Source organism: Rhincodon typus, chromosome 30 (assembly GCF_021869965.1).
Source record: "Rhincodon typus isolate 14 chromosome 30, sRhiTyp1.1, whole genome shotgun sequence".
In the NCBI taxonomy this organism is placed as follows: domain Eukaryota; kingdom Metazoa; phylum Chordata; class Chondrichthyes; order Orectolobiformes; family Rhincodontidae; genus Rhincodon; species Rhincodon typus.
In genome coordinates, this window is record NC_063361.1 from 5,325,179 (window position 1) to 5,347,894 (window position 22,716).

General features: G+C 39.9%; 1 protein-coding gene across 6 annotated transcripts in view; it reads right to left on the bottom strand.

Moving 5' to 3' along the window:
• Positions 1 to 20,610, bottom strand: part of tanc2a (tetratricopeptide repeat, ankyrin repeat and coiled-coil containing 2a) — a 754,278-nt gene extending 733,668 nt beyond the window's left edge. For 5 of the 6 annotated variants that reach the window (XM_048614640.1, XM_048614638.1, XM_048614637.1 and 2 more), the window contains exon 1: positions 20,529 to 20,610. The gene's annotated coding sequence lies outside the window, so the exon portion shown is untranslated. Of the gene's footprint in view, positions 1 to 20,143; positions 20,430 to 20,528 lie in introns of those variants that run through there. The other variant, XM_048614635.1, reaches the window with a different exon arrangement.
• Between the last annotated feature and the right edge of the window lie 2,106 nt (positions 20,611 to 22,716).

Genomic DNA, 22,716 nt, shown 5'->3' on the forward strand with positions numbered 1-22,716 from the left:
CGGAAGGACGGAAGGACGGAAGGACGGAAGGACGGAAGGACGGAAGGGATGCTATTCAGTAATTGCTGCTCAAAATATATAAATGTTGATTTACTGTTAACAATACCTCCTATAGTTGAATACATCATTTTGTTTACAGGATAAATAAAGAACACTGACATGCCCAAGTGGTGTACAAACACAAGCAAAAATTAAGTACAAGTGTCAGCAATTTTATCCAATTACAGAGTCTGTTAAAATGCAATAAATTGATAGTTTATAAATAAGAAAGATTCTCCTCTGCTGCTATACTCAACATTAATTAGGGCCAGACATTGGTACCGTACACGTGTAATAGCTAACCAGTTTCATCATGCATTGGCACTTTTTAGCTAAAGCATTTGACCAAGTATTTGACCTCAGCAGAACATACAAAATTGTATGTGCATCAATTATATATGAATACACATGAAATATTCAGTGGATAAGCGATCATTTTCCTATGTTCTAGTTTTTAAGAACTCATGACAATGCAAAGAGGCACAGTCAGCTGTATTAATCCTGAATGCAACACTTGATCATTTTAAAGCAATGTTCTGTTCTATATGGCTGATCCTTACAGTAAAATCAAACCGACTGGAAGCAGCTCAAAGAAATCCTCACTAGTGTATGTAAAGTAACTAACAGTATTTATTACAAATAAGGGACATTAATTAAAACATTTAATTATGCTAAATTACTTCATGTTAAATAAAAAAGCCAAGATGTTATGTTCCCCTTACAAACGAATGCATGAAAAATCTAAATGAAGAAAATTCTTAGGTCTGCCAATGAGCATTCATGGCACAATTCCAGAATCAAAACACAACTTCAGCCATGCTACTATAGCGATATAGGGATATTAAAAGAACTGAAAATGTAAATTGAGCAGAAAACTTTTACCAAGATGCTCATAATACCATGAAAGACTCAGGAGAACTGTTCACTCTATGACAGTGAGTAAAAAAGGTACAGTTCAAATTTAGAACATTAAATATACTGGGATCCGATTTGGTTTACTTATGCTCCCATATAAACACAGTAACCCTGGTCACTAATCTCCCCAACCACTGAATATATTAAATCACTGAGAAAGACAAAACATACCCATGGCCAATTTCAAGGAAAACATTTGGAAAATTCACTCCCAACTCTTAAATTCATTGACATCATGATTATCCGTTGAATATCCATTGAAGAGTTTTCAGCTGGTCAATTAAAGCAACACATTTTTAAAATGACGAAGCTACATCATGAAGTTGCTTGGTGAACCCAAAAGTACAGTGTGTTTGGAAAAACATCTTTCACGTTCTGAAAGTAACTTGTTTTTATTAAGCTAAGAGAGTCAGGAAGGTGTTTGTGGACATGCAAAAGGTATTTGACAAAATAATACATTTTAGAATATCAGCAACCCACCGCCCATTGAATAAAAAGGGTACTGATAAGCATGGATATGAAGTCGGCCGAGTGGCCGGAGACAGAGCATGGTGAACTATTTGAAGAACGGGAAGTAAGAATACCATGAGATTACTGTTTTTCTTGATACATTAATGACATGGTCTTGAATAATATTGATTTTAAAATTTCAAATGTGCACTATTCTTAATTTTTCAGATGGCAAAGTTCAAAATGTTGCGAACTATGAAGAACGTGCTGGAATTCAGGAAGTCATACAGGTTGGTGGAATGAACAGATATGGCAGATGAAATGTAATGCACAGAATGCAAAGTGACATGTTCTGGTTGGAAGAACGAAAAGTGACAACATAAACACAAGGATACAATTCTAAAGAGGTGTGTAGGACTGATATGCGCACAAACCATTGAAGATGGCAAGGCACATTCAAGTGGGTCACATAACATGAGATCCTGGATGTTATAAATAGAGAGAAGACAGCATAAAAGGAAATTATGGTGAACTTTTACACAACGCTGGCTTGGCTTCAATTCTTAGCACCTCACTACAGAGAGGAAACGAAGGCATTAGAGAAGGGGGTGCATAAAATATTGAAAAGAATGGTTTCAGGGATGAGGAACATTAATAGGTTGGAGAAACTGTGTCTATCCTTCTTAGAGAAGGAAGGTCAAGAGGATTCTGGATAGAATAGCCATGAGAAAACATGGCAAAGAACCGATAACATGAGGACACATTGAAAACGTATGGCAAAAGAACAAAAGTAAACACATAGATCACCATTCTTTCACAATATGTGCACGTTTAGGACCTCGAATGCAGTAGCCAAGAGCATGGTGGAGGCACAGTTAATCATGGCTTTCAAAAAGGGAATTTCAAAATTATCTCAACAGAAAAAAATTGCAGAGATACAAGGAAAACAGAGGAGAACGGGATCGAGATGTTTTGGAAAGCCAAAATGATGGACCAAGAGGTAACCATTTCAACAATTCTAATGGTGCATTTTGCTCACTTCCTCAGCTGAAGGTAGTATAATGCAATCCACATCCTTGAAATAACAAATGATTATCTCCAGGATTACCTTTCTCAAAATGAAAATCAGCAAAAATCTATACCATTATTTTCATTAACATAATGAATTCCTTCCAGCAGCTGCTGCGCCACTCAAACTTAAAATCAAAAGCAAAGCACAAACTTTGTTCTTTATCCTATGAACTTTAAGTACTGCCTATTCTTAAATGCCCAGTTAACACTTAACATAAGAACGAACAACAGGTACCTCTTCAAAGCACACTTCTACTTTGAAAGCACTATAAAAATCTAAGTTTTAACAGCTGCTTGTAATCCTTTCCTTTATTCATTTGAGGGATGAGGGTGTTGCTGACTAGGCAGCATTTATTGCCCATCCCTAATTGCCCAGAGGACAGTTAAGAGTCAACCACATGCTGCTGGTCCGGAGTCACATGAAGGCCAGACCAGGTAAGGATGGCCGTTTCCTTCCCAAAAGGACATTAGTGAACCTGATGGGGTTCGTGGTCATCATTAGATTCTCAATTCCAGATGTTTACTGAATTCAAATTTCACCATCTGCCATGGTGGAATTTGAACCGGAGCCCCAGAACATTATCTGGATCTCTGGATTAACAGTCCAGCATTAATACCACTAGGCCATCGCCTCCACTCGATGTCAATGTCACATGAACAGATATCACATTGGAGACTTGAAAGCATATGCAATTACACTTCAGAAAGAAACAGTGGTAATCCAAGGTTTATATATGTGCGATGGTATATGATAATCAACATAAGCATGTCAATTTTAATACATGAAATTGCTAATTAAACTATTGGAGTGGAGAATGGTGCCTTAATTCAAGATCTTAAAATGTACTAAAATATATTGACCAGATTTAGACATCACAAATTAACAGAAACATGAGTGTTATGTGGCAGAAATTAACATTTTCACTGTGTACAAATGCAAGTCAGAGATGGGTCTGCAGTGCTATCGTCCAAATACTGCATTTTACTGTGATAGGGAAGTGCCAATGTTGAAATGGGGTAGACAAAGCCAGAAGTCACACGACACGAGGTCATCGTCCAACAGGTTCATTTGAAATCACAAGCTTTCGCAGCTTTGTTCCTTCGTCAGGTGAAGTGGAGGGTAGCATTCAGGCACAGAATTTATAGGCAGATAGATAATTGCAAGATAATTTCAGGTAATTAAGAATGTCAAAAGATAGCATAAATTGAGAGACTGGAGTATTGAAAGGCTAAATAACAAGTCTTTGCAGGTGATCAAAAGAGTCAAATTGTGACGGTAAAGTGTCAACAGGTGAATAGCAAGTGAAGGGATGACCTATGATCCGAATAGTTAAGGCAGAGAGATAATTACAAAAAAAAAAAAGACAGTACTAGAGATAAACCAAATGGCTGGAATAACATGGTAGATCTAAGAGTTGCATGACATGGGTCTAACCAAAGTAACAAGCAATCCAAAACTGTACAAACTAATTAAGGTAGAGAGATCATAAGTTATCAAGGTGATGATGCCAAAACAGGACATCAAGTTTGATTTTACAAACACAGGACAGTACAGTGGGGTAACATGTAGCATGACATGAACCCAAGATCACGGCTGACACAGTCCCCATGGGTATGGAACTTGGCTATCCGTTGCTTTCAGTGATTCTGCATTGTTGCTTATCTCGAAGGCCACCTTGGAGGATGCTTACCTTGACCGAAGTGTTCCCCGACTGGGAGGGAACACTCTGCCTGGCGACTGTTGTGCTGTGTCCATTCATCCGTTGCCATAGCATCTGCATGATCTCACTGATATACCATGCCTGCAGTATGAAGTTGACGCTGCCCGAGTCACACGAGTACCTACTGTGTACATGGTGGTACAGTGTTCCCATGTATGATAGTAGTATCCATGTCAATGATCTGGCATGTCTTGCCGAGGTTGCTGTGGTCACTGTTCTCCTGAAGGCTGGGTAGTTTGCTGCAAACGATGACCTGTTTGAGGTTTGGTGGTTGTTTGAAGGCAAGAAGTGGAGGCATAGGGCTGGCCTTGGGGAGATGATCGTTGTCATCGATGACACGTTGAAAGAACATGGCGCAAATTTCTCCACTCCAGGGAAGTACTGGACAATGAAGGGTGCTCTACTGGTCATGTCCCACGTTTGTCTTGAGGTCATTGCGGTTTTTCACTGTGGCATGTTGGGGTACTGGAGATCAATGAGTTGAGCATCATATCCCATTCTTACAGAGGCATCTTTCAGCATCTGTAGGTGGCTGTCACATTCCTCCTCGTCTAAGCAGGTCCTGTTGTTGAGAAGTTGGGTATAGTACTTGTGGATTGGAAGGCAGGATGTTAGAATTCGGTGTTTGTAAAATATTGATGTTTACAAAATGATAGGGGGCAAGTAGCGTGGTCCCTTTAAAAGATGATATGCCTTTTGTAAGCTTAGAGACTCAAAAAGAATGTCTGAGAGTTTGCAGGTGCATAGAGTACCTGAATTGAAACATTTATGTCAAAAGGCAAAGCAGCATTTTTACCAAGACAACAGTTTTTTGAATTTAGCCAATTAATTTAAATCAGGCCCCTAAATACCAAAAAAAAAATCAATTTTAAATCTGACGGTTTTGACAACATAGGACCAATCCTATTGTAAGAAATGGATATGTTATCAAGGGTATAAAAGAGGGGGGTATTTGGAAAATTGGGGAGCGCCAACTGTCATCCAAAAGAACAGCTCTCAGGTCTAAAAGAATTGTCTAAGCCTTACAGTAAATTCCATCTACATTAACTACTTGTGCCGTAAGTACCTTTAATGTTCCTAGCAAAAGAATTCGACCGAGATGGTGTTCCTGACAGAAGAATTCGTCGGAGAAGGAACAAAGCATTCCAAAAGACACGTAATCTGGTTGTAATTTTTATTTTACAAGTGGAACTTATTTGTTGGAACACCATACCATTATAATCTTGTTTTATTTGGGAACAGTTAGCAGCTCAAAGGGGTTTATTTGGTTTGTTAACAGTTTAGTTAATTTGTTCACTGTTAGAGTTAAATACATAAATTGTTACTTGTTGTTTATTAAAAAAAAGTGTATTGGGGTTAACTTTTATTTAACCACTCCTTTGTAACAGACTGGGGGCTCTTTTAACAGATTATACGGCAAAGTGCTCCTCTCTGGGTGTTTCGGTTTTAATTATCAGAGAGGGGTCAGCTCTGCTTTATAACACTGTATACGCAGGGCTTGTCCATAAGGGATGGCTTCTTTAACATGTTTGGGTGGATCACCTTAATTTATGATCTCTCTACCTTAGTTTGTACAGTTCTGGATCACTCATTAGACCATGTGACTCATACCTGTCATATTATTCTAGCCATTTGGTTTATCTATAGCACCATTTTATTTTTGGTTTTTTTGTAATTACCTCTTTGCCTTAATCAGAGCAAGGTCATCTCTTCACTTGCTATTCAGCTGCTGACATTTTACTCACACCATTTGACACTTTTGATCACCTGCAGAGACTTGTTATTCAGCCTGTCAATACTCCACTCACACGAGTTGTACTATCTTTTGACATTCTTAATTACGTGGAATTATCTTAATTATCTCTCCACCTCTAAATTCTGTGCCTGTGCACTTCCCTCCCCTTTACCTGATGAAGGAGCAATGCTTCAAAGACTTGCAATTTCAAATAAGCCTGTTGGACTATAACCTAGGGTTGTGTGACTTCTGAATGTGTCTTACTCTGACAGCCTCGCATTGGTTAACAATCACAGTTTCTGCCCTTATATTTTCAGAAAATAAACAAATGCTGAGAGTGACAGAAGTTTCATAATTAGAAATACACAAAAATAAAATTATAAAATAAAGAACATAACCTGTTGACAAACACAAAATTAAGCATTAAGATCCTTTGATTTGTTTCACTCAAGGCTGAAAAGCTGTAGAACATTTACACTTGAGAGAAACACATCAGATTCCACACTATGTGCAGTTTATACAATTATCCAGTACTGATAGTAAGCTTTAACTTCCCCCCCCCCCCATTCAATTTTACCATTGTCTTCTGGGTCAAGTGGCTGGAGAATGCAGGTCTACTATTTCTCATCTACAGAATCAGTTTGTGGCAATCTCCATGATTACAATACCATCTTATGATCTTTCTGCATTAACACACAACCGTTTATCGCTCCAGTAGTCATATCCTTCTCAGGATCATTACCATATAAAAAGTATCTGAAAAGGTTAAGGCCCTGAGGGAAAAGAATGATATGTGGATGAAAAATGGATGGCAGGAAGGTTTGTATCTCCCTCTCTCCTCCATTTACCCCATAGGACATTTATTTTATAACAGTGGGTGACTTCATTATCACATTAATTTAAATGCTACAGGAAGGAAGTTTTGAAACTTGCAAGGGTTCAGAAAAGATTTACAAGGAGGTTGCCACAGTTGGAGAGTTTGATCCACAGAGAGAGGCTGAATAGGCTGAGACTGTTTACCTTATAGAAGTTTATAAGGTCACGAGGGGTACAGACAGAGTGAACAGCCAAGGTCTTCTCCCCAGGGTAGCAGAGTCCAGAACTGAACTGCATAGGTTTAACGCGAGAGGGGAATGATTTAAAAGGGACCTAAGGGGCAATTTTTTCACAGAGGGTGGTGCATGTATGGAATAAGCTGTCAGAAAAACTGGTGGAAGCTAGTACAATTACAACATTTAAAAGGCATCTGGATAGGTATATGAATACAAAGGGTTTAAGAGGGATATGGGACAAATGCTGGCAAATGGGGCTAGATTAATTTAGGATATCTGGTCAGCATGGATGAGTTGGACCGAAGTGTCTGTTTCCATGCTGTACAGATCTTTTGACTATGACCCTATAGCTGTAACTGATGCACTCAAGATTAACTGAAAAATTCAGTTTCCAGCTCAGATTTTTCTTCCTCCAACTTGGACATCTATACTTTTTCCCTTGTAAAATATGTATAATTTGCCAACAATAGCTCCTACACTACTTTTCAAATGTGGTATGTCTAGCGTATAGATATATTAGGACCACAAAGGAGGAGGCCATTCAGCCCACTGAATTTGAGCCAACTCTTTCAAGCAATATTCCAATCTGTTCCATTCTGGTGTCCATTCCTTTTAAGCCTCATTTTCATTTTTTCATTTATAAGCATTTATCAAAATCCTTTTTTAAAAGGCTATTAGTCTCCCAATTGGGCACTGCCATAGAACTAGTTGGAAATTGAGAACAAAGCTTTCAAAGCTAAAAGTTACAGTGATTGAAAACAAATTGAAGCAGCGTCGATAAGTTCAGACACTAAAGGCTAACATAATTCCATCATCACAGTTTTACTTGAAACACAGGAAGTTTGGATAATGTGTATTCTCATCTAGAGCACCTGAACAAATGCAGTTGGAATTGGCACAGTTCATCATCAGGTGCCTGAAACAAACAAGTATTAAGTCAATACAAAGTAGCCTGCCCACATCAACACAAACAGTGCAAAAGGATGCAATACCACCCATCTAGATAGACTGCACTGCCTCAAAGTGAAATTCTAGCAAATTCCATTTCATTGCTCTTTGCTGATGTGCCTGCAAATTTTCTCTTTCAAACACTGATATAGTAACCTTTTGAAGACTAGTATTGAATCCATATCTTCCTATCAGTCAGCAGCTGGTCATTTAGGCATAGGTTGCAAAGCTTTAAAAATACATTCTCACTGCTGAAAACAGATTTAAGACTGTATAAAAGTCATGTGAGAGTTCAGACATTGAAAACAGACATGGCTCCAACGTAAATGGTGGTTGAGCAATCAGGGACACATTTTTACAGAAACAAAGGAAGATAGTGAACAAATAACTATCCAGACCAGCTGGAAACACATGATTGGCATGTGATGAGCTCATTATGACCAGAAGCCAATAAAGAAACAAATACTGAATCAATGCTAGACAGCAGGTGCTCTCTGGCTAGCTCCACTACAGTACACTATCCATCACATGCCACACTAGACCAACCACCCCTGGAACTGCACCTTAGCCAGCTAGCACAAACTAGACCATTTAAACAATTGAATAATGAAAAAATACACATTATCTAGTCCATTATATTTTCAGGTCTTTGCTTTTCAACTCTTTCATCTCCTGTATTACACTAATCTCCCTTCATTTATATACATACTTTTAATCAAGCTGTTGAGACATGTTATGATACACCTGGAGCAGGGGAGACTTGAACCCATGCCTTCTGGTCCAGAATAGGGACATTACCACTGTGCTACAAGAATCCCTTTTAAAAAAGAAATCACCCTTCTTTTTGCACAGCCACTTTCATCCAGGAAATGAACTAGTCTCCTGCACGACAGACAGCAACACTAACCACTACATGACTGAAGAGATTCCACCCATTACTTTTATAACCTTGCAGTAACTAAGATTATACACAATACGTCAATCACCCACCTATGATTTCACACATTCAGCGTAATTTCCTCATTTTGTATTCTATGCCTCGACAAAGAAAATCACAAATTTGTTTGTCATTCCACAACCTCAATTATTTGTTTTTCCACCTTTAAATGATTTGTGTATTGCTATTATTCAAGTTATTTATTTAAACACTTATCTCCCTCTCCCATTACTACATTCCAAAATGTATTTCTACATATTTTTCTGCATCTATCTGCTAAATCCACCTAACTTATCATCCAATCTTCCACATCACAATTTGATAGTCATATAGCACAGAAATGAACACTTCAATCCAATTCATCAATGCCGACCATGCATCCTAAACTGAAGTCCATTTGCCTGCTTTTAGCCCATATCCCTCAATCTTTTCTATTCATCTACCAGTCCAAATGTCTTTTAAAATGTTGTAACAGCACATGCCTCCACCACTTCCTCTGGCAGCTCATTCCATAGACACACCACCCTCTGTATGAAAAAACTGACCCTCAGGTCCCTTTTAAATCTCTCCCCTCTCACCTTAAACCTATGTCCTGTAGTTTTGGGATCCCCTACCCTTGGGAAAAAAAGACGACTTTGGCTATTCACCTTTTCCATGTCCATCATGATTTTAAATACCTCCAAGGTCAGCCCCCTCAGTCTCCAACACGACAGGGAAAAGTTGCCCCAGCCTAATTCAAACCCTGCAGTCCTAGCAACATTCTTGGATTTTTTTTTTTCAGTACCCTTTTTAGTTTAACAATATCCTTCCTATAGCAAAACAACCTGTCTTATACAACTGCAACATGGCATCTCAACTCCTATATTCAATGCTCACTCTGACTGATGAAGGCAAGCGTGCCAAATGCCTTCTTCACCACCCTGTCTACCTGCAAGGCCATTTCAAGGAACTATGAACCTGCACCTCAAGGTCCCTCTGCTCAACAACACTCCCAGGGTCGTACCATTAACTGTGTAAGCCCTGCCTGGTTTGACTCACCAAAATGCAACACTTCGCATTTATCTAAATTAAACTCCAGTTGCCCCTTCTCAGCCCAGTGGCCCATCTTATCAAGATCTCATTGTACTCTTAAAGAACCTTCTTCACAGTCCACTATACCACCAATTTTGGCGTCATCCACAAACTTACTAACTATATTCCTACATTCTCATCCAAATCATTGATACTTGAAGAAAACAGTGGACACAGAACCGATCCTTGCAGCACTTCACGGTTCACAGGCCTCCAGTCCAAATAACAACCCTCAACTATCAACCTGTCTTCTACCATCAAGCCAATTTTGTATTCAATTGGTTCTCTCCCCTAGACCCCACTGTAATCCAACTTTACTAATTGGTCTACCATGTGGGACCTCAAAGGCCTAGCTAAAGTCTATGTAGACAGCATGTACTATTCCACCTTCATCTATCTTCATGGTAAACTCTTCAAAAAATTCAATCCAAATTTGAGACACACAATTTCCCACAAACATAGCCATGCTGACTATCCCTAATCAGTCCTTGCCTTTCCAAATACATGTAAATCCTATCTCTGAATCCCCTCCAACAACTACCCACCAATGACATCATGATGACCAGTGCTCAGTTCCCTGGCTTTTCCTTGCAGCTGTTAAACAATGGCATACAAATATCTCTGCAAAGGGCCCTGCAATCTCCTCCCTAGCTTCCCACAATGTTCTGGGATGGGACCTGATCAGGTCCCAAGGATTTATCTACCTTTATTCGTTTTAAGACTTCCAGCACCACCTCTACTTTTATGTGGACTCTTTTCAAGACAATATTTATTTCCCCAAATTCTCTAGCTACCATGTCTTTTTCCACAGTAAACAGAGGCAAAATATTTGTTTAGTATCTTACCCATTTCCTGTGATTGCACACATACATGGTCTTGTTGATTTTTAAGGAAATCAAATCTCTCCCTAGTTCCTCTTTTGCCCTTAATGTACTTGTAGAATCTCTTACTTTTGGCTAATAAGGTGAAGGAGAATCCTCATGTCCCTTTTTTGCCTTCCTGATTTTTTTTTTTTTTTTTTTTTAAGTGTACTCTTACTCCACCCCAATACTCCTCCAGGGATTCATTTGATCCCAACCATCTATACCTGACAAATGCCTTTTTTCTGGACTAGTGCCTCAAAAACTCTAGTCATCCAGAATTCTCTACACCTATCAGCCTTGCCCTTCACACTAACAGGACCATACAGTCCCTGAACTCTGGTTATCTCATTTTTCAAAGCCTCCCACTTGCCAGACATCCTTTTACCCGTGAGCAGCCTGCCCAAATCGACTTTTGAAAGTTCCTATCTAACACTATCAAATTTGGCCTTGTCCCAGGTTAGAACTTTAACTTGAGGACCAAGACCGAGCCTCTTCCATAACTATTTTAAAACTAATAAGAATTATGGTCACTGATCGCAAAGTGATTCCCCACTAACACCTCAGTCATTTGCCTTGCCTTATTTCCCAAGAGAAGGTTGGGGTTTGCACCTTCTCTAGTAGGTACATCCACAATTAAAATAAGAAAATTTTCTTGAACACGCTTAAATTCCTGCTATCCAAGCCCTTTACACTGTGGCAGCCCCGGTCTTTGATTGGAAAATTAAAATCCCCTACCATTACAATCCTATCATTCTTACAGATAATGGATAATGTCCCTACATAGTTGCCCCTCAACTTCCCACTGATTACTGGGGAGGCCTATAGTACAAACCCATCTCGGTGATCAGCCCTTTCTCATTTCACAGTTCCAACTACATAACTTCATTGGATGATCCCTCAGGAATATCCTAAGTACAGCCATAATGTCGTCCCTAATCAAAAACATCACTCCCCCTCCAATCGTTCCTATAACATCTACACCCCAGAATGTTAAGCTGCCAGTTCTGTCCCTCCCCCAACCAGGTTTATGTAATCGCAAGATATTCCAGTCCCAAGTTCCCATCCATGCCATGTTCATCATCTTTACCGGTCAGGCCTCTTGCCTTGAAACAATAGCAGTTTAATTCCATCTTACTTCATTTTCCACTATTCTGTTTCCTGTCTTGTCTATTTAACTTGCTCTCCTCAAATACTGTACCAGCCTCAACCTTCGCTCTTTTCTCACAACTGTTTTGGATTCCATCCCATTTCCCACCCCCCATACTAGTTTAAAGCCTCCCAAACAGCACAAGCAAATCTTCCCCACTGAGATATTGGCATCCCTCCAGCAAGGTGCAACTTTTCCCTTTGTAAAAAGTCACTTCTGTCCCAGAAGAGATCCCAATGATCCAAAATTTTGAATCCCTGCCTCCCACAACAGTTCCTCAGCTATGCATTCATCTCCCCTATCGTCCTATTCTTACTCTCACTGTCATTGGGAGTAATCCATAAAGTACTACCCTGGAAGTCCTGCTTTTTAATATCCTGCTTAATGTCCTAGATTCTCTCAGTAAAGCATCATTCCTTCCTCTTTGTACATCGCTGGTACCAATGCGCACAATGACTTCCATCTGCTTGCTCACCCCTTTAAGAATTTACTGCAGCCGCTGAGACGTTCTTGACCCTGGCTATGGGAAGCAACACAACATCCTGATGTCACACTCGCAGCCACAGAAATACCCATCTGTGCCCCCTGCCTAAACAGTCCGCAATCACAATCATTGCTAGGACATTGACATAGCCCTCTTAACAACAGAGTCAGCCATGGTGCCAAAGACCTGGCCTACAGTTACCTGTTTGTCTCCTTCCTTTTTTGAATAAGGGTGCTGCACTGGCAGTTTTCTAATCCTTAACAGCTTTTCTAGAATCTAAGGATTTTTGAAAGATTACTACTACCTCTTTAGATACATCCTTTAAGATACAAGGGAAACCTATCAGGTCCAATGGATTTATTGGCCTTTAGCCCTATTAGTGAAAAAAATTACTAGGAAAACAGAATTAGGGATTATTGTCACCCCCTCCACAAGTGGAGAGAATGGACAACTTGTATAACACTTATAAATAACAAACATTCAAAGGCACTTCAGTGGAGAATTATAAAAGAAACTGCAACACAGACACATGGGATCATAGGCCAAAAAGTTAGGCACAAAAGGAGGAAAGTACGGCAGTTAGGGAGGAGAGAATTCCAGAACTTGGGGTCCAGGCAACTGAAGCGACAGGTTTCAATTGTGGACCGATTAAAACCAAGGATGCTCAACTGGCCAGAATTAGATGAGCACAGGCTCTTTGGAGAGTTGTAGGGCTAAAGGGATGATAGACAGCATTCAGCTCCATTCACAAATCCTCAAATAACAGATCAAGCTCAAACTAGGTTTTAGTTGGTTAAGTGACACAACACAAGTAGTAGACAATATCCAGTTCAAAGGTGAATTCAAGCATCAGCATCCTGTGGGCTACTACTGATTTAAAATTTAATACAGCCACACAAGAATGAGAGGAGCTGTGACAAAAGTATTCGTAATCACGGGAGATCTAGACAGAGTACATAGAGAAAGGTTATTTCATTGGCTGACGTCAAAGATCAGAGAACGCCAACATAAAGGTTACAGGAAAAGAACCAATGGGGACATGAAGAAAAACTATTTTTAAAGATAGCGAGTGGTTAGGCAACAGAATGAACTCCCAAAGTGTGGTGCAAATAAATTAATTGTTGGAATTTAGAAACTTTGATGGGGAGCTGGACCAAAAGTTGCTCTTGCAGAGACTCAGCACAGACATGACGGGCTGAAGATTTCCTTCTGTTCTAAAACTACTGTTTGAACAGTCATGACATATGAGAAACAGAGACTGGATGTCCTGTGGTTATTTCCTCACCTCCTTAATCCAAAAAAAAATCTCTCCAGTATATATAAGTCACAATTCAAAATTGCAATGCTATACCCTCCAGTTGCCAAGACTGCTACAGCGGTAGCAAGGCTCAAGCAGATTTGCAATATCCAGACAAAGCAATCTGCTCACGGGCACTCAACTCCAATAACTTAGCTTCCATCAACCCCTCCTCCCTACCCCAGTGACTTATCGCAAAACAAAGATACAGGAGCAGAATTAGACCATTCAGCCCATTGAATCTACTCCACCATTTCATCGTGGCTGATATATTTCTCAACCCCATTCCCCGATCCCCTTAATCAAGAACCTATTCATCTCTGCCTTCAATATACTCAATGACTTGGCCTCAACAGCCTCCTATTGCAGAGTTCCACAGATACACCACACTGTGGCTGAATAAATTCCTCTTCAAGTCCATTCTAAAGGGTTTTTCTTCACTCTGTGGATACACCTTCAGATCCTAATCTCTCCTACTTGCGGAAACATCTTCTCCACAGCCACTCTATTCAGGCCTCAGTATTCCACAAGTTTCAATGAGATTCTACCCATCACCTTCTAAGCTCTATTGAGTACAGACTGTGTCCTCAACCGTTCCTCACATGACAAGCCCTTCACCCCCGGGGTCATTCTTGTAAACCTCCTCTGGACCCCCTCCAACTTCAGCACATCCTTAGAGATATGGGAATCGAAACTACTCAACATTCCAAATAGTCTGAAAAGAACCTTACACAGCCTCATCAGTACATCCCTGTTCTTGTATTCTAGCCCTCTTGAAATGAATGCTAACATTGTATTTGTCTTCCTAACTGCCAAATGAACCTGCATGCTAACCTTAAATCTGTGCTTCAGAATTCAAATACCTTTCCCCATTTAGAAATTAGTCTATGCTTCTATTCTTCCTATCAAAGTGTATAACCTCACACTTTCCCACACGTATTCTGTCCGTCACTTCCTAGCCTGTCCAAGTCCTCCTGCAGCCTCCCTGCTTCCTCAACACTATCTGTGCCTCCAAATATCTGTGTCATCTGAAAACTTAGCAACAATTCCCTCAGTTCCTTCAACCAGATCATTAATATATAACATGAATAGTTGTGGTCCCAACATTGACCCCTGCGGAACTCCACTAGTCACTGGCTGCCATTCTGATAAAGACTGCTTTATCTGCACTCTTGGCCTTCCGCCAGTCAGCCAATCAGCCAAAATCCTCTATCCATGCCAGTACCTTGCACCTAACACCATAGGCTCTTATTTAGCAGCCTTCTGTGACACCTTGTCAAAGGCCTTCTGGAAATCCAAATAAATCACATCCATTTGTTCGCCTTTGTCTAACTTGCTTGTTACCTCCTCAAAGAATTTGACAGATCTGTCCACCCCTGGAGGAAGCTCTATTTTACCATGCATTTCCAATTACTCCTCAACCTCATCCTTAATAATGGACTCTAAAACCTTGCCAACAAAAAAGCTCAGGCTAACCAATCTAATGTCTCTTTATCTGCCTCCTTCCCTTCTTAAACAGGAAGGTTACATTTAAGGAATTTGCATTGCACCTCCCAAATTACCCCCAGAAACTCCTGCCGTCGCTGCACCACTGTCTCTGATGATAACCTTCCTTTCCAATCAACTCTGGCCACATCTTACTACTGCTCTTCTAGTTACCTTTACTCAATTGTAATACCATTCCATCCAATTCAAGTTTCTCCCTCAGAAACTGCAGCATTAATTCTACCATATTATGGTGACTATCCTTCAGGGGGTTCCTTCAGCTCCCTAATCAAGTCTGCCTCATTACACATTGCAAATCCAGAACTGCCTATTTCCCAGTGAGATCTATCACAAGCTGCTCCAGAAAAAAAAACACCTTGTAGACATTCTACAAATTCCTTTTAAGCTCCACTGCCAACCTGATTTGCTCAGTCCACCTGATTATGGAAGGCCCCTATGATTATCGTAATAGCCCTCTCTTAAAGGCCTTTTCTTTCTCCCGATTTATTTTCTACCCCAAATCTCAACTACTGCTAGGAGGCCAATACATAACTCACATCATAGACCTATTATTTTGTGGTTCCACAATTTTTCCCCACACAAATTCTATGCCTTCTGAGCTTTATTGCTTCTTGCTACCAATTTAATTTCATTTCTTACCAAGAAGTAAAGCCCACCCCCTCTGACCATCAGCCTGTCCTTTCAGGAGGACACTTATCCTGGAAGTTTAATTCCCAGCTCTGATCCACTTGCAGCTACATCTCTAATGCTCAAAATATCATACCCACCAATTCCAACTGCACAAGATCATTTACCTTGTTTTGCACTTTGCGCACATTTAAGTACAATATACTCACTCCCGCATCAACCAGCCCCCTTCTCTGCTGTGCCTGAAGTTATGTTCCTGAGCCTTTCCATACTTTCTTGCCCTATTACTTGTTCTGAAAATTTTTATAACCTCTCCTGAGCCCTGCCAACATACAGAAACCCCACCCACGCCAACTTGTTTAAAGTCCTTGTGACCTTGATTTGTGCCATCAGTCCATCTACCTTATACTGAATGCTTTATGTATTAAGGTACAAAGCATTTAGGGTTTGTTCTATTGTTGAGTTTCCGTGGCTTACTCTGGCTGCCACATTACTAATTACAAAACATTTCATAGCAAATCAACAAGACTGCCTTAGCAATATTCACCAAAATAGTACCTACGACCACCTTAAAGAACAAGGGTAGCAGCTGCATGTCAAAGAAGTTGTAAGTCAGACACTATCCTGAATAAAATTAGAAATTGCTGGAAAAACTCAGGTCTGACAGCAACTGTGGAGATAAGCAAAGTTAACTCCAAAATTCTGGAGTTTCCTCCCCGAAAGTATTATTGCAGAATCTTCATCATCTGGACCACAGCAGTCCAACACAGCAATGTATCACCACCTTTCAATGGTGACAGGGATGTGATGAAACAAAAAGGACACCTGTGAAACAGCAATCAACGCACTCTCCAAATTAAGAATTCCAAACTGAAATGCAAAAGTGTTACCCTTTTTTCTCTTTCACACCACATTTGTCATGTGATTACCTTCTTCCATTGCATTTGCTATTATTTTTGTACTTTTAAATGCTACCTTATTATTCATAGAAACTCCATTGGGTGTTCCTATGGCCTTGTTCCTTTTAACATAAACCTCAAAAGGATAAACAGAGTCAGGGTCATACAGCATGGAAACAGACCCTTCAGTCCAACCCCATGCCAAACTAAACTAATCTCACCTGCCTGCATGCATAGTTTCCCCTTTCAATTGACTGATTGTTGACTGACCCCCCCATCAGCAAACATGCTTCAAATAAGATGTCTTGAAATCCACGATGAACATTCCAAATGCTCAACCTAGTCCCCTTTTGCTGTGCCTCCCCAATGTCAGGTAATTCCATACAAAATTGTAGCCTCCACTCAGGAAGGGGCAAGATATGTATAAGGAGCATTACACTCAATTTTTGGGTCTTATTCTTCTTTGAGCTAAATAAAAATTCATTTTTCTATATTGTTAAAAGCTAAGTAACGTGGGTACAAGAGGTAGATATTCAGCAACAGATAATTCATCCTCAAACCATTCAAATACTTTACATGTATATGGCACAAGTGAGGAGTGTGATGGAATACTTTCCACTTACCATAATAAGTACAGCTCCAACAATACCCAAGAAGCTCAATACCAACGAGGAAACATCATCCCATTTCACTGGCATGACGTCCACCATTGTAAACATTCCCTGTCTCTAGCACTGGCTCATTGTGGTGGCAATGTGTACTATTTACAAGATACACTGCAGCAACTTTTCAAGTCTTTATCAAAACCATGAGAACTACCATTCAGAACAAAAAATGCAGGTACATGGAAACACCTCCACCTACAAGTTCTCCTCCTCCTCACCATCATGACTTGGACAAATCTGTTTATCATTGCAGGTCAAAATCATGCCACTGCCATATTCTCAGCACCATAGACCTTCACTACACAGACTTCAGCAGTTCATGAAGGTAATTCACCACAAAATTTGAAGGAAAATAAATAGAGCACTTTCCCCATCCCATCACTGGCTAAAAGAAAACACATTGTCAGACCCTTATATTGTGCCCTGTACACTATTTTGTGTTATTTCTTCATTTCCAATACTTACACTCATCAGTCAGTACTTAAACACATTAAGCCAGATGTGCTGCTCAAACAATAGCCCAACCTGTCCAAATTCTAAAGCCCTTGATTCTATCAGTCTGTTATTTGAAAACTGATCTACCAGATCTCCATCAGCTAACATGATACAAATAATTATTTTGGTATTCCGTTCCAAATCATAGTTAAACAGGTAGCCCAAATACTCATCCTCATGGTACAATTCCAGTCACTTTCTCGAATTTCCATGCAACACCTCATTAAGCTATTCTTTTTAAATGCCTCTTATAATTCAGTCAATTTCCACACAAGAAGCATTATATACACCTCACTTGTTTTCTGACCTTGTTACATGTGGTACTGCACCAAGGTTATTAAAATTTCCCTTGTTCACAAAATGTTTATGCCAAGAAACTCAATAGATTTACCAGGCATAATATAGCTCTCAAAGTTATGCTGACACCATCATTAGTCTATATTTATTTCTCTACTATTTTACTTCCTACAGTTCTGCAGCCTGTAATTCCAAGAAACATGATTTTCCTACATTGGCACTTCTTTGTCCTTTCACAAGTGAAAACCCAATGTGACAAGTAAAATTCTCATCAAATTAAACACGCAATATATTCCCATCCTTAAGACAAAAGTAACCAATTCTAAGAGCCAGAAAATTCGGTTTTTCAAGTGATGAGGGGAAAGTTAAAATTTAACATCCATATAATGTGGCTATATTCAAAGTTGTCAAAGCAATGTTGGAATATTGGAATTTTTTGCTCTCAAAATAAAAAAAATTAATATATTACCTTCCTTCCCTACTACACACCATTCTTGACAGAAAGAAACTCTGCCAACAAGTAACTCTACCTAATGTAAATAATTGTGTGTGCTCAGAGCTCTCAATGTACATATTTTCAAATATTATGTATCCTGGAGAGGGCATGTCCTCTGTATTTTACATGACATGTAAAGGCATACAAGTTTGTACATTCAAGAAATATGTAAAAAGCACGTCTTGAAGCTCATCTGTATTGCAGGGATCAGAGAAAGACTACATTTGATGTTAGCCCACTTTTTTAATAAAAAGTCTCTATGGAACACTGGGCAAGATTTACCTGGCATCAAACCTTGTCAACTTTACATTCACCCAATTAATCGCTTGCCTTCCTCTTCCCTTTATTTTAAAATATAAATGTTAAAGTAATATATTTAATGCTAGTGGCTAACCTCACTTTTAGATTCCAAAAAGAAGGAAAAAAAATTCAGCAATAATCTAAAGCTGTTAGTTTTATACATAACTAACACATAATATCTACACTGGGTGTAGAAATTTAAAATTATGCACATGGCAAGCAGAGTTATTTTAAACCAAACAGTGGAAGACAGCAGGTAGCAAGTCAACAGCTTTCAATATTTAATTACAAACAAGTCTTTTTGCACATCATTTATATTTTAGAATTCCACAGAAATGAATGATTTATCATGACATTTGTGAATTATTCATGTTTTCATCAGGTTATTTTCCCCCACAAGTACAGGATAGGTGATATTTTTATTTTTTTAAAATTGTCAAATGACATGCTCATTTCAAACATCTACAGACATCTCAAAATTATTTCCTTTTCCAGATTAATCTTCTGTTTTCCAGAAGCCTCAGATAGTATTTTGATTTGATTTTAATATGGAACCACAGGGATATCATGTACACGTCCTAAATATCTTACACCACTGAGTCCTCCACGAAATCCCAATTTCCTGACTGGTGACGAATCCGTCCTGTAACACTCAATCCTGGAAGCAAACTCTGCACACACCCATTCATTTCAGCATTCCCTGGCAATGATTGCACCTGATACAGTAACACGCATTATACCCTTTTGTTTTCTTGGACCATAGCATGACAGACAGAAAAAAATGAAGCCATTCCCGGCGTTGCCCTGGCTATAAAGATGACAACCCACCTTTTAAACAATATTTATAGTAAACTGTCACATAATTGAAGCTTTCTTTATAGTCATAATGATATCTGCAGAAGTGATTGCCAATGCCAAGGGTGCATTTGCTCTCGAACGAGGACTGGAAGCAATGACTTTGTTCTATTTATAACCCATTCAAACATATCTCCTGTGTGGAAAGCAGAGGAGAGTGAAGAGAATGATAAACACGGGTGATTGCTGCTGACCGACACTCTTATCTCCCTCTTGGTACCGTGTGTTTGTGTCTCCCTGTTGCCGGCCGGTAATTATTTTTTTTCTCCTCACCTGAGGTGGGCTGGCGGCTGCAGTCTCCCGGTCCCGGTGTGTGTCGGCGGCGCCCGGAGAAAGCGTCCTTTCAGCAGCGGCTGACGAGGCCGCCGCCATTCCCCGCTCTGGACCCTGCCATCCCCGGCACCGTCTAACAGTCTTTCTGTCCCCCTCTGGCTGTGTGGATGGCCTTTTAAACCGCCCTCCCCCGGTAAAAAAAATCCCTCCCTCTCCTGACAAGATAAAATCGCCACAAAAATCAAACATAAACTATTCGGTGTCACAGTTCCTTCAAAAATATATTTTTTGGGGGGGTGGGGGGGAATGGAAGCATTCTTTCCACCCCACCGTCTACCTCCCGCTCCGCTGTCTCCCCGTCGCCACCGAGCAAGCAGACACTCACCGTCCGAGTGACGGCCTCACACCTTCCAGGGCAGCCCCGAGCCAGCGCCGCTGTGGAGAGAGGGAGGGCGCGAAGGGAAGGCCCTCCTCCTCCCCTTCCCAGCCAATCATGCCGCACGCTCTCCCCACCTCCGCATTCCCATTGGTGAGCCGTGTGTCCAGCAGCGAGGCCAATCGGGGCGGCATCTCCGCTAACGGACGGACCCGTCTGCCAATCGGTTTGGTGCGAGTGCCGATGGGCGGTACAGAAGGCGGGGCGTCCCCCGCATGTCGCAGCGCCTCCTGTCGGCAGTATCAGGAAGTCCCTGAAGTTGGAACTGGGGCCAAGTTGACTTGGAACAGCGTCCAATTGGATACCGACTCAAAATGGACTCATACTGTGATCTTTAGCAAAGCCCATGGCGGCATCTAGCCAAATGCTAAAAACACTTGCACTTAATTTGGCTCTGCAAACAGCAGTATAAAAGCTGGATTGGGAACTACTGATGGGAACATGTCTGTCACCAGTGACGACTGGGTAGTTTGAGATAACGAATTAAAAGCACAAGGTGTTGAGGTTTATTGATTTGATTTGTGTTTTTTCAATTATTTATTAATTGGGCAAATACATCTAAAGTTAAAATACTTACAGGAATCTTGCAATTTTATTGGCAATGGATCTTTGCACTTAAACATAAAACTACCATAGCTAGCTAAGTAAAAAAATCACTAAATTATTGCTGAAGGTTTTGTTTCTAAATGTACAGTATCATAAAGAATGTGATCCTCAGTCAAATACAAAAATAAGTTCAGAATGTTCTGCAAGACTAATGATTTCTGAGCCCGGGGATCCTAAGTTGAAAATCAATGACTCAAGTGCAGTTTTTTTGTTATTAAGTCCTGGTACTATTACACTGTGTCTCTGACAACACTTGTAACAAATGTCCAACTTGTAGCAGGTTCATAAATTCTGTTTGCATCATATGGAATTCCATAATATTTATTAGCGTGTTAGTGAATTATGACTGAAAATAAGTAATATATCGTTGAATATCATTCCTTTTCACTGTATCTCATGAGAGTTTTGTTTGTCACCATGACATACCAGGATACTAATAAGTAAGCACAATGACCAAGCATATTAGGAATACCCTAACAAATCAAATATACAAACTACATTTTATAAAGGGTACTATTGTTTATAGTACATGATGAAGGTATTTAAATAAGGTAAGAGGAACAGAAACAGATACCTGAAACAGGTAGTCAGATAAAGGGGAACAGATCAAACTAAAGGACTTCCTCAAACTAAAATACTTGCAGAAGCTAAATCTCTTCAACTTTTGCTACCTCCTTGATATGTTTGTAGAAAATCTGTTAAAACATAAAAATTGTAAAAAATAGATTTTGTGAAAAAAGCATAGATCAACAGTCAGCCAGTCAATAATGAGAACAGACAGGCAACTCTAACAGAAAGCAAGTAGGAGCTATCCAATCAGCAGCGGCAGGCCGCAGCAACAGGCAACAAGCCTGCTAGCATTTGGTTAGTCTCATGTTCGTTCACCCAGTTCTGGCTGCATCTCCCCGACAACCAGTATAGCACAGTTCTGGAGGCTTGAAAGTCAAGGTACGAACATAATGACCTTACAAAAACAGAAATGCAAGATTCTATGTTTACCAACTGAATCAGCAGGTGCAAGGCAGAAAACAAGAATGCCTACTACCCATCCTGAGTTGTCAAGGATATAAATTTAGAAGACATTTTTCCAAAAAAGGAAATTAATATATCAAGGACAAGTTAGGCAGTCATTTGGCTGTAATTTGGATTATTGTTGCCGCTGTCTCCAACACTGCCTCTGCTTAGTCTGTCCTTCTTACTTTATTTATGGTCACTAATGCATGACTGTATAATAACTTGAAAATGCCAATGGAATGTATAAGTTGTGCTCTGAAGGTGATGAAACAACATAATGGCAAGTGATTTACTTGAAAAGATAACACTGAAAATCTGTAAGTTTCCTTCAGTACATATGATACTAATGTTCACTGCCACTTGGAGATTGAAAACATCCTAAGCATCTGTAAAAGCAAAGAGATGATTCATCAGAGTTGCTCCTAAAACTGTGTTATTACTGGAATCAAGACTGGAATTACCATTGGGTATTACTCCCTCTTCATGGGTAGTGTGCAATGCAAACAACTGAATAACC